The sequence below is a fragment of the Suncus etruscus genome, chromosome 16 (genome assembly GCF_024139225.1).
Source record: "Suncus etruscus isolate mSunEtr1 chromosome 16, mSunEtr1.pri.cur, whole genome shotgun sequence".
In the NCBI taxonomy this organism is placed as follows: Eukaryota; Metazoa; Chordata; class Mammalia; order Eulipotyphla; family Soricidae; genus Suncus; species Suncus etruscus.
Genome location: NC_064863.1, coordinates 29,028,291 through 29,036,932, shown reverse-complemented (window position 1 = coordinate 29,036,932; position 8,642 = coordinate 29,028,291).

Below are 8,642 nucleotides of genomic sequence, written 5' to 3'. Positions count from 1 at the left end.
TCTTAATTGGCTCATTTATTCACTTAATTCATCAGATTAACTACCTAGTGAGCAGAAACCCAAAGCGATAGAATATATAAAGATAAACCTTATTCTAGAGCAGTGTTTCTTATTATCTTTCTGATTTGACCTCCTTAGAAATGATTTTCTTCCTATACCCAGCCCCATATTTTTAAAAGCTATCCCCCTAGTCTTGTATCATGTACCCCTTTCCATAATTGTCATCTGGGGACTCTGAGAATATTTGGTGGGCCATGAGACCTCCTGTTAAGAAATGCTTTTCTAGAAAATTCTGGTAAAAATAATGATTTCATGAAGAAGTCAGATCAGGTAAGTTTTATGTAAGAGATCCTTATATAAGTGACTGCCAGGGATCATGAAAAGGGGAGTGATAAGGGAATAATTCTAAAAAAGAGAACAGACTTGCAGTCTTCCTTTACCCCTGTGAAATTTAATCTCAGAAAAATTCTGGGTGTGTTTGAAAACTTTCTAACCAAGATCTAACCCTGAGAATAGACTATGCTATAAGTATAGTTCCATATTCGTGGATTTAGCCTCAGTGTTTGAATCTGTTCTATCCTAAGTAGGATAACTAATTTGTATTTTATGCAACACATTTTAGGTCAGGTCTGAGTAACTCAAATTGCTTTCCTCATTTAAACTGCCTTCAGGCATGTACTCAAGTAGTTCCTGATAAACTTGCACTTCTCATAGCCTTATTTAAAGATAAAAAATAAGTTTTTTCAAGATCTTGGTTTAAAATAATAAGAAAGAGGAAAAATGGAAAAAGTTGTTCCATATACTTAACTGAAGAATGTATAAATACTAATCATGCCAAATTAAAAATTTTGAATATAATATAATTTGAAGCAGAATAGAGATGACCAAATATTGTATATTTATTGGACATATTATTGTATTTTTATTGGAACTCTAAAAGAAAAGTTGCATCAGTTCTATTAAGTAGATAAGGAAGACTTGATTTAATTCTATCACAATTAGGAAGTGAAATTATAGTCAGCTCTACAGTAATGAAAGTAGAGTAATTATTTTAAAGTACAGAATTAGATAGTGGAAAGAAGAGTTCCAGAAATTATTAGGTGGGAAGTCATTCTGTGCTCATTGCCCAACTGTGTGCTAATTTTCATTGCTTCATTTCTGTATTTGAGTTTTATTCTCCCATAGAGATTGGGTGATAGAAGCCCAATCTTTATTTTCTTTCTTTATTTGAATTTGGATGCTGTATTTTTACAATCCTATTGATAATAGATTTCATACATACAATGTTCCCACTTTACATCACCACTAGTGTAAATACGCTCCATCAGTATCTTATGATCTCTTCCTCTCCACTGATCCTGTATTCTTTGATGATAACATTTCAAAGATGAAGCCCAGGTGTGTGAGAATGCTTGAAATGCAGAAGATTTACTGTTCAAAGGAGTAGAGGATAGATATAATTTCAAGATTTCAAACAATCAATGTGTTTTAAAAGATGTGGTCAAAATGTAAAGAGGTACTTAATATTTAGTTACATTTATTGTAAGGGCATATGAATGAAAACAACTTGTTGTGTGCTTATATTTAGTGGTTTAGAGCCTCACTATTTTTCTCCAAAGGAAGTAGAGAAATTAAAGAGTACGAGTTATCCATATGTGAAAGTATTATATAATCACATTCCTAATAAAAAGCTATCATTACTATATTGTTTTACTCAATAAATACATACTATAGTGAACTACTCAGGATAAAACCATTTGTCTGTCTTGGGACAGGAGAAATAACAGGGGTTAAGGTGCTTGCATTGTACACAATAGTGCCTGGTTTGATCCCTGGAACTGAATGTGATCCCTTGAGCTCTGCCAGGAGTGATCCTTGAGAACAGAGCCTGGAGTTAGCCCTGAGCACTGCCAGATGTGGTTCAAAATAAAAATAAAACAAAATCTGTCAAAAAATGAAGCAGGCATATTCTGCTGAAGGACACAAACTAAAAACCATTTTAAATGTTCCAAGTTTTGAAAATTGTAAATATTGACGATATAATATTTTATATATTTATAATATTTATTTACAAAGTGAGCTCAAAGATAAATTTTTGTCACTGCATATGTTAATATTTACTGTAAACCAAATTCATTTTTATTTTTACTGAGATTTCAGATACTAGATAAGAATCATATACCATGAAATTCAAAGAAACATTCTGAATCATAATTAATAAATAATGTTGTCTTATTTATAACTAAAAGAACATCTTTATAAAAGGTCTCTGTGAGACAGATGAGACATAAGATAGGATAAGATGAGACATCAGATAAGACATCTTTAATTTTTATACAAATAAATAGCAAAAATTTACAAGTGTTTTCAGCACTGAAAACAAAGTAGGTATGATTTGTTCTCGGTTCTTATATAGGTCATCCTGGGGTGTAAAATAAAGGTAAATAAAGTAAAAAAATAATGTAAAAAATCCATTTTATACTGATCTTTTGGGGGCTTGGGAGGCACACCTGTTGTGTTCAGGTTTACTCTTGGCTCTGTCCTGAGGGATTACTCTTTTAGAGTTTGGAGCCCATATGGTGTGCTGAAAACATCTATTTGTTTATGTGCAATGAAAGCACATATTATAGTATACATATGTATACTATATACATATACATACATATACATACATATACTATATACATATGTATACTATACATGCTATAGTACTACTGTACTATATTTTTGACCTCCAGAATTATATTTTATAATAGTTTGTTCTTAAATAAGACTACTTTATTGATAAATACTGAGTATTTAATTATTAAATTTGTTATGATAGAGGCAGAAAGAAATCAAATACAAATGATTTCCATCTCTACAAATCTCTGACCAAAGAGCATTAGATACCTCTTTAAGTGACCTATTTAATGATATCAATTAATTAACAAAGGCTTTATTATATATAATTTATTGTAATTGAGGTGAAGAGTATGAATATTAATATATTTACTTGTAGGAAATATTTAATTTGAAAACATTAATCTAATTTAATAAAAATATTATAGACATATAGGGAATGTAGTTTCTGAATATATAATAGTGATAATGTCCCATCCCTGGGGAAAAATATAAGAGGAAACTAATTCCTGATTGTGGAACTAGAGAAGTAACTCAATAGATTGATTGCAGGCTTTGCATGTAGGAGACCCAGCTTTGAACCTTGACACCTACCATCTCTTGAGCTAACAAAGCATTTGGTACAACCTCTACTCAAAGCCTGGAGTAGCCCCAATACTGCTGGCTATAGCTCTCTAAATAATTTAAATTACTTTAAAAGTCTAATTAAATTCATTTCTCAATTGAATTTTAAAGGCTACTTCGAGGTTTGTTTGTTTGTTTTTCTATGTGATTGAGCAATGCTTAAGTATGGGATTTAAGATTTGAAGATACATCTCTTATAAGGAATATAAAATCAAGGTCAGAATCTACTTTTGGCAAAATCGGCATCTTGGCTATTATCACCTATGTATTAAAACTAAATTTGTCATTAATTAAATTCTGCATCTAAGGATGAATAAATAAATAGTTATATTACCTTTCAAGTATAAAACTATGTTTTGATGGTGCCATGTAGTTCAAGAGACAGGATTGACAGAGGATGAGGATGGGGCAAAATAGAAGTCACAGGTGTCAGTTAAGAAGCAAATTTAAGTTAGGAACTGATACATCAAGAAAAAAGACTTTTAGGAAGAGGAGGTCTGAATAGTGTATCTTCAAATGATCAGTTTTGGCTGCATCTACTAAGAAATGTTATAAAGTGCTGTGGGTTTTGCTAATTTAGGGGAAACTGTCATAGTGTTTATGAGCAATACCACATAGGACTAAGGATGATCAGGTTCAAAGACATCAAAACAGCTAGTAGATAAAATCAAGACACTGTCATTTCCTTAATGAAAATCATATGAGTTGATTCATGGGCTACTTTTGAATATCATCAGTGTTCAATTTGTTGTTCATACACTTGCACTGTTCCAGTCACCAAGGTGATATTTAGGTGACTCTGATACCAGCCAGTTCATAGTCTAGCCCCAGGATATTCCTAATAAACTATTCAAAAAATTAGCTTATGTGGCCTTTCTGAAGAACCTTGGTGATCTGTATCACAGGAGCATTAGCCAACAAATTTGACTTACCCTCGACTCCCCAGCTATAACAGAAAATATGTTGTAACCAGCAGACTACCTGCTGTGGGTACCAGGCTTAGGAACCCCAGGTCATTAGGTGTTTGTTTTCTATCCCTATGAAGCAGAATAGGGTTTGACACTAACCTGAGAGAGTAAGGCATAGCAGAGGCACTACATAGACACAAAGATCAGGTGTTACACTACAGTAATCCCAAAAAAATAAGACAGCTGGATCCTGCTGAAAGGTTGTGGTTGTGGGGTTGCAGCCAGAACCCTTCAGAGACAGACTAGGACCCTATTGAGACCGCCACTCTAGTAGGGCAGACTATCACACCTGCAAAACAAGACCTACAAATCAAGACCTACAAAGCAGAAACCATATAGACCTACGAAGTCCCCAAAAAGTGGAGGGGGAGAGAGAGAGAGAGAGAGAGAGAGAGAGAGAGAGAGAGAGAGAGAGAGAGAGAGAGAGAGAGAGAGAGAGAGAGAGAGAGAGAGAGAGAGAGAGAGAGAGAGAGAGAGAAAGAGAGAGAGAGATATGAGTGCCTGCTGGAGCAAACATCTTTCTTGTAGCAAAAGAGCTTACCTACCTCCTTTGCATTGCCAGGTCATGAGAGTCACGTCTGTAGAGATGATACACTTCATGTACATCTGATCAGTCAGGACCCTCATTTCATTTCCCTGGGTTCAATCTTCCCTCACTTGGGTAAATTTTGCTTTCCCTGTTGGATGTATAACAGTTTAATTAACGAGTAATAAACTTTGTAATAAATTAATCATTTCTCTGAAGTCAATCCTGAAGGGTTTGATTGGACCCCAATCACCTGCCTTCTGATCCATCATTCTAACACAAAGTATTCCTTCTCAGAACTGGTTGCCAAACTCACTCATCTGAAAACACATCAGCAACAGGATGTGTGAGAGAAATGGAAAATTATCCTCTTTCTTATTCCCTGTCTTTCTGCCAGTCTTCAGCTCTTCTTCAGACAGATTTACTATTGAAGAATTTTGGACTAGAACAAAAAACTCTAAGTCACACTATTTTTGATTAGAAAATATAGGTCAGATTTAATAAAACAATAAAAGGATAAAAAAGATAAAATCTTATAACAATTCAGCTTACTTGTTAAGTGTACTCACATTTACTACATGGCATGCATTAAATTATCTTAAGCATATTAATTCCTTTCATTCTTGCCACAACTCGAGGGAATGGACCTTATTATTTTTCCATTTTTTAATTATAGAATTTTAACACGAAGATCATAAGCCAAGGGCTCAGTCTTATACAGACCACAAATACTAAAGCTTGAATTTAAATATATGGAATCTAATTAAAAAGCTCCGCTCTTTGAAAACTACACTTGCTATAGGTGAAAGTATCATCATGCCTTTTGTATATGTCATACAATTTAAAAAAATATTTAAGTTAAATCTAAAGTTTTATTGCCTTTTGTTAAATCAAAGTTATTGTTTCTTTTTCCTAAAGTAGAAACCTGAAATATGTTTTCCTCTATAAGATGTGATATGTATATCTTGTATAACTCATTCATCATCAATTTTGACATCTAGACACATTTCTAAATCATGCATGCTCAAAATTATTATGTGTTTTAGTATTAAAGTAGCTAAACGGCAAATAATATCAGCATTGGAAATTATGACTGCTAGAAGAGGATTCAGAATAGCAATGGAGAATTGTTGCTAAACAGATCCTTACATACCATATGAGCTACACTACGCTCTAGAATTTATACAGCTCTGTCACATAGAGCAGTTGCTTGGGGTTATGTCTGTATATTATTACCAGCAATGCTGCAATAGCTGTAAGCATAAAGTGCACCTTGCTTTGCAATAAATTTTCTACACTGTGAGAAAGTCAGCAGTACAGTTGAACTCAGACTGGTGGTAAAGAGACTGGCTTTGTCAACTGTAACTCTGACAGGCAGTAAAACTAGAGCAAAGCTTCACTTCATGGTACATGACATTTTCTAAAACAAAGGAAACCAAAAAAGCTATCACATTCAAAGATAAAATTGAAAATGACATCTGGCATACCTTGCAACCCTGGAGATTATCTTTGCTATCTTCTTTTTCCCTTCTTATCTTTTTTATGTCTCCTCTCCTTTTCAGTGTGGTGTTTAAATCAAAAGGATAGATTTAAGTATCAAGTAAACCAAGCCAAAGAACACATAATTATTTATATTTAGGATTTTAAAATAAAGCATGCATTTATTCAAAAATATATGTATCTATTAATTTCTTTCAATTTTTACTTGCAATTTTTATAGTTTATCAGATTACTAAAATTATAATGAATAGCCAAATGATACATTTTTAATCAAGTAATTTTTCTCAGCCTTGTGGCTTTTTCTAAATCAGGTACCTCATGTTTTCCTATTGAAATAGTAACAAAAAGAACAACAACTTTAAAACCATAAAAGAAAACTAACATGTATTTTGTATTAAAGGCTTCTATTGTATTAAAGTAGGCAATGTAAAATAATAAAATAGTAGATTTTTAATGAGACCATTTCTGTTCACTAATTTTCATTTAAAATGTATATTTTTTGTGGAGTAAAATACAAAACAATGCTTTTAAACTTCTGTGCTGTCATAAAACATTTATTAGAAAGACATTGGAGCTGCTTCATTATTTAACCACAGGGGAAACTGTCTTATTCAAAGTATTATAATCAGATTTAATTTTCTTTATTGTCCCAATAATGATTTTAAAAAGATATAATCCAATTATACTAAATATGTGGTATTTAATACTAGTCCTTAATAATTCACATCCCACATTTTTTAATGGTTCATGAATTGTGTCAAAGTGAGAAACTTTCCTTTCTTTCTCTTTTTTAGAACAACAGCTCCTGACAGAGTGGCTAATATTAAAGCAGTTCAGAATATTGTCTATGAAGAATAGAAATTGGATCACTAGGAAAAAGAATTGAAAGTTATCATGGGTAAACACAGGTAAAAAAAAAAAAACCACTGGTTTTAATGGCATTGAAATTTTAATATTTCTAGCCATCAGCACACTTTTGATAGAAAATAAAAACCAATTTCAAACATAGTTAAATGCTATATAACAATCTAAAGAATAGCAACTACATCATTGATGGCAGCAATATATAAATGACATTCACTAATGAGACAGTTAAAAAAATTGATACATATAGGTTTCCTTAAAAACATGGGGGCGGAAGAGATAGCACGGAAGTAAGGCGTTTGTCTTTCATGCAGAAGGTCATCAGTTCAAATTCAGCTTCCCATATGGTCCCCTGTGCCTGCCAGGAGCAATTTCTGAGCATGGAGCCAGGGGTTTCCCCTGAGCACTGCCGGGTGTGACCCTAAAACCACACACACATAAAAAGCAAAACAAAAATTTTGGGGGCTGGTGAGGTGGCGCTAGAGGTAAAGTGTCTGCCTTGCAAGCGCTAGCCAAGGAAGGACCACAATTCGATCTCCCCAGCGTCCCATATGGTCCCCCCAAGCCAGGGCAATTTCTGAACACTTAGCCAGGAGTAACCCCTGAGCATCAAATGGGTGTGGCCCAAAGAATAAAACCAAAGAGAGAGAGAGAGAGAGAGAGAGAGAGAGAGAGAGAGCAGCTTCTATAAATAACAAAAGAAATGAATTTAAAAAAAACACAACACATTGAGGTATGCAAATAATAAAAATGAATGCAATATGTGAGTTTTCTACTCTTGAGTGGAGAATAAAACCACAGGAGCTACAAAATAAAATTGTATTTGTTTGATATTTAATAAAAGCATACATACACATTAAGGGAGTTGAAGGATTAAAATATATGAATTGGAATGATGTGAATAATATGAAAAGCTCCAAATCACAAGCCAATGCCTAGAAATTACACTGGAATGCAAAAGAAAATAGTTATTAATACCTTCAAATCTGAAAGAAAAGCATCTCTCTGGAAATAGTCATTATGCTTCTCCTAGATTACAATAAAAAAGCATGTATATGGGAAACATACACATAAGGTTTGGAAATCTGTTAGGAAAACTGTCTGATGTCAAATAGGCTGTGTCAGTTGCAAAATATATTAAAATATCTAATCATAAATTTCACATTGATGCAGGTTAAATTAAATTCTAAATTAATAAGGATATGTGTAACGTCAATCACTTAAATAATCTTAAAATAAAAATATGAATAAAAGAGTGCACTGTCTCGTAATAAGAGCTGTCTATGTTAAAATATAAGCCGAATTTCAAACAAAAGAAATAAATATTTACTAAGCATAAACAAATGTTAACATTTGTAAGTAAATTTTACAAAGTACAGAAAGGGACCGGAGCGGTGGTGTAAGCCATAAGATATCTGGCTTGCCCGAGCTAACCTAGGACGGACCACACAGTTCGATCCCCCAACATCCCATATGGTCCCCAAGCCAGGAGCAATTTCTGAGTGCATAGCCAGGAGTAACCCTTGAGGGTCACCAGG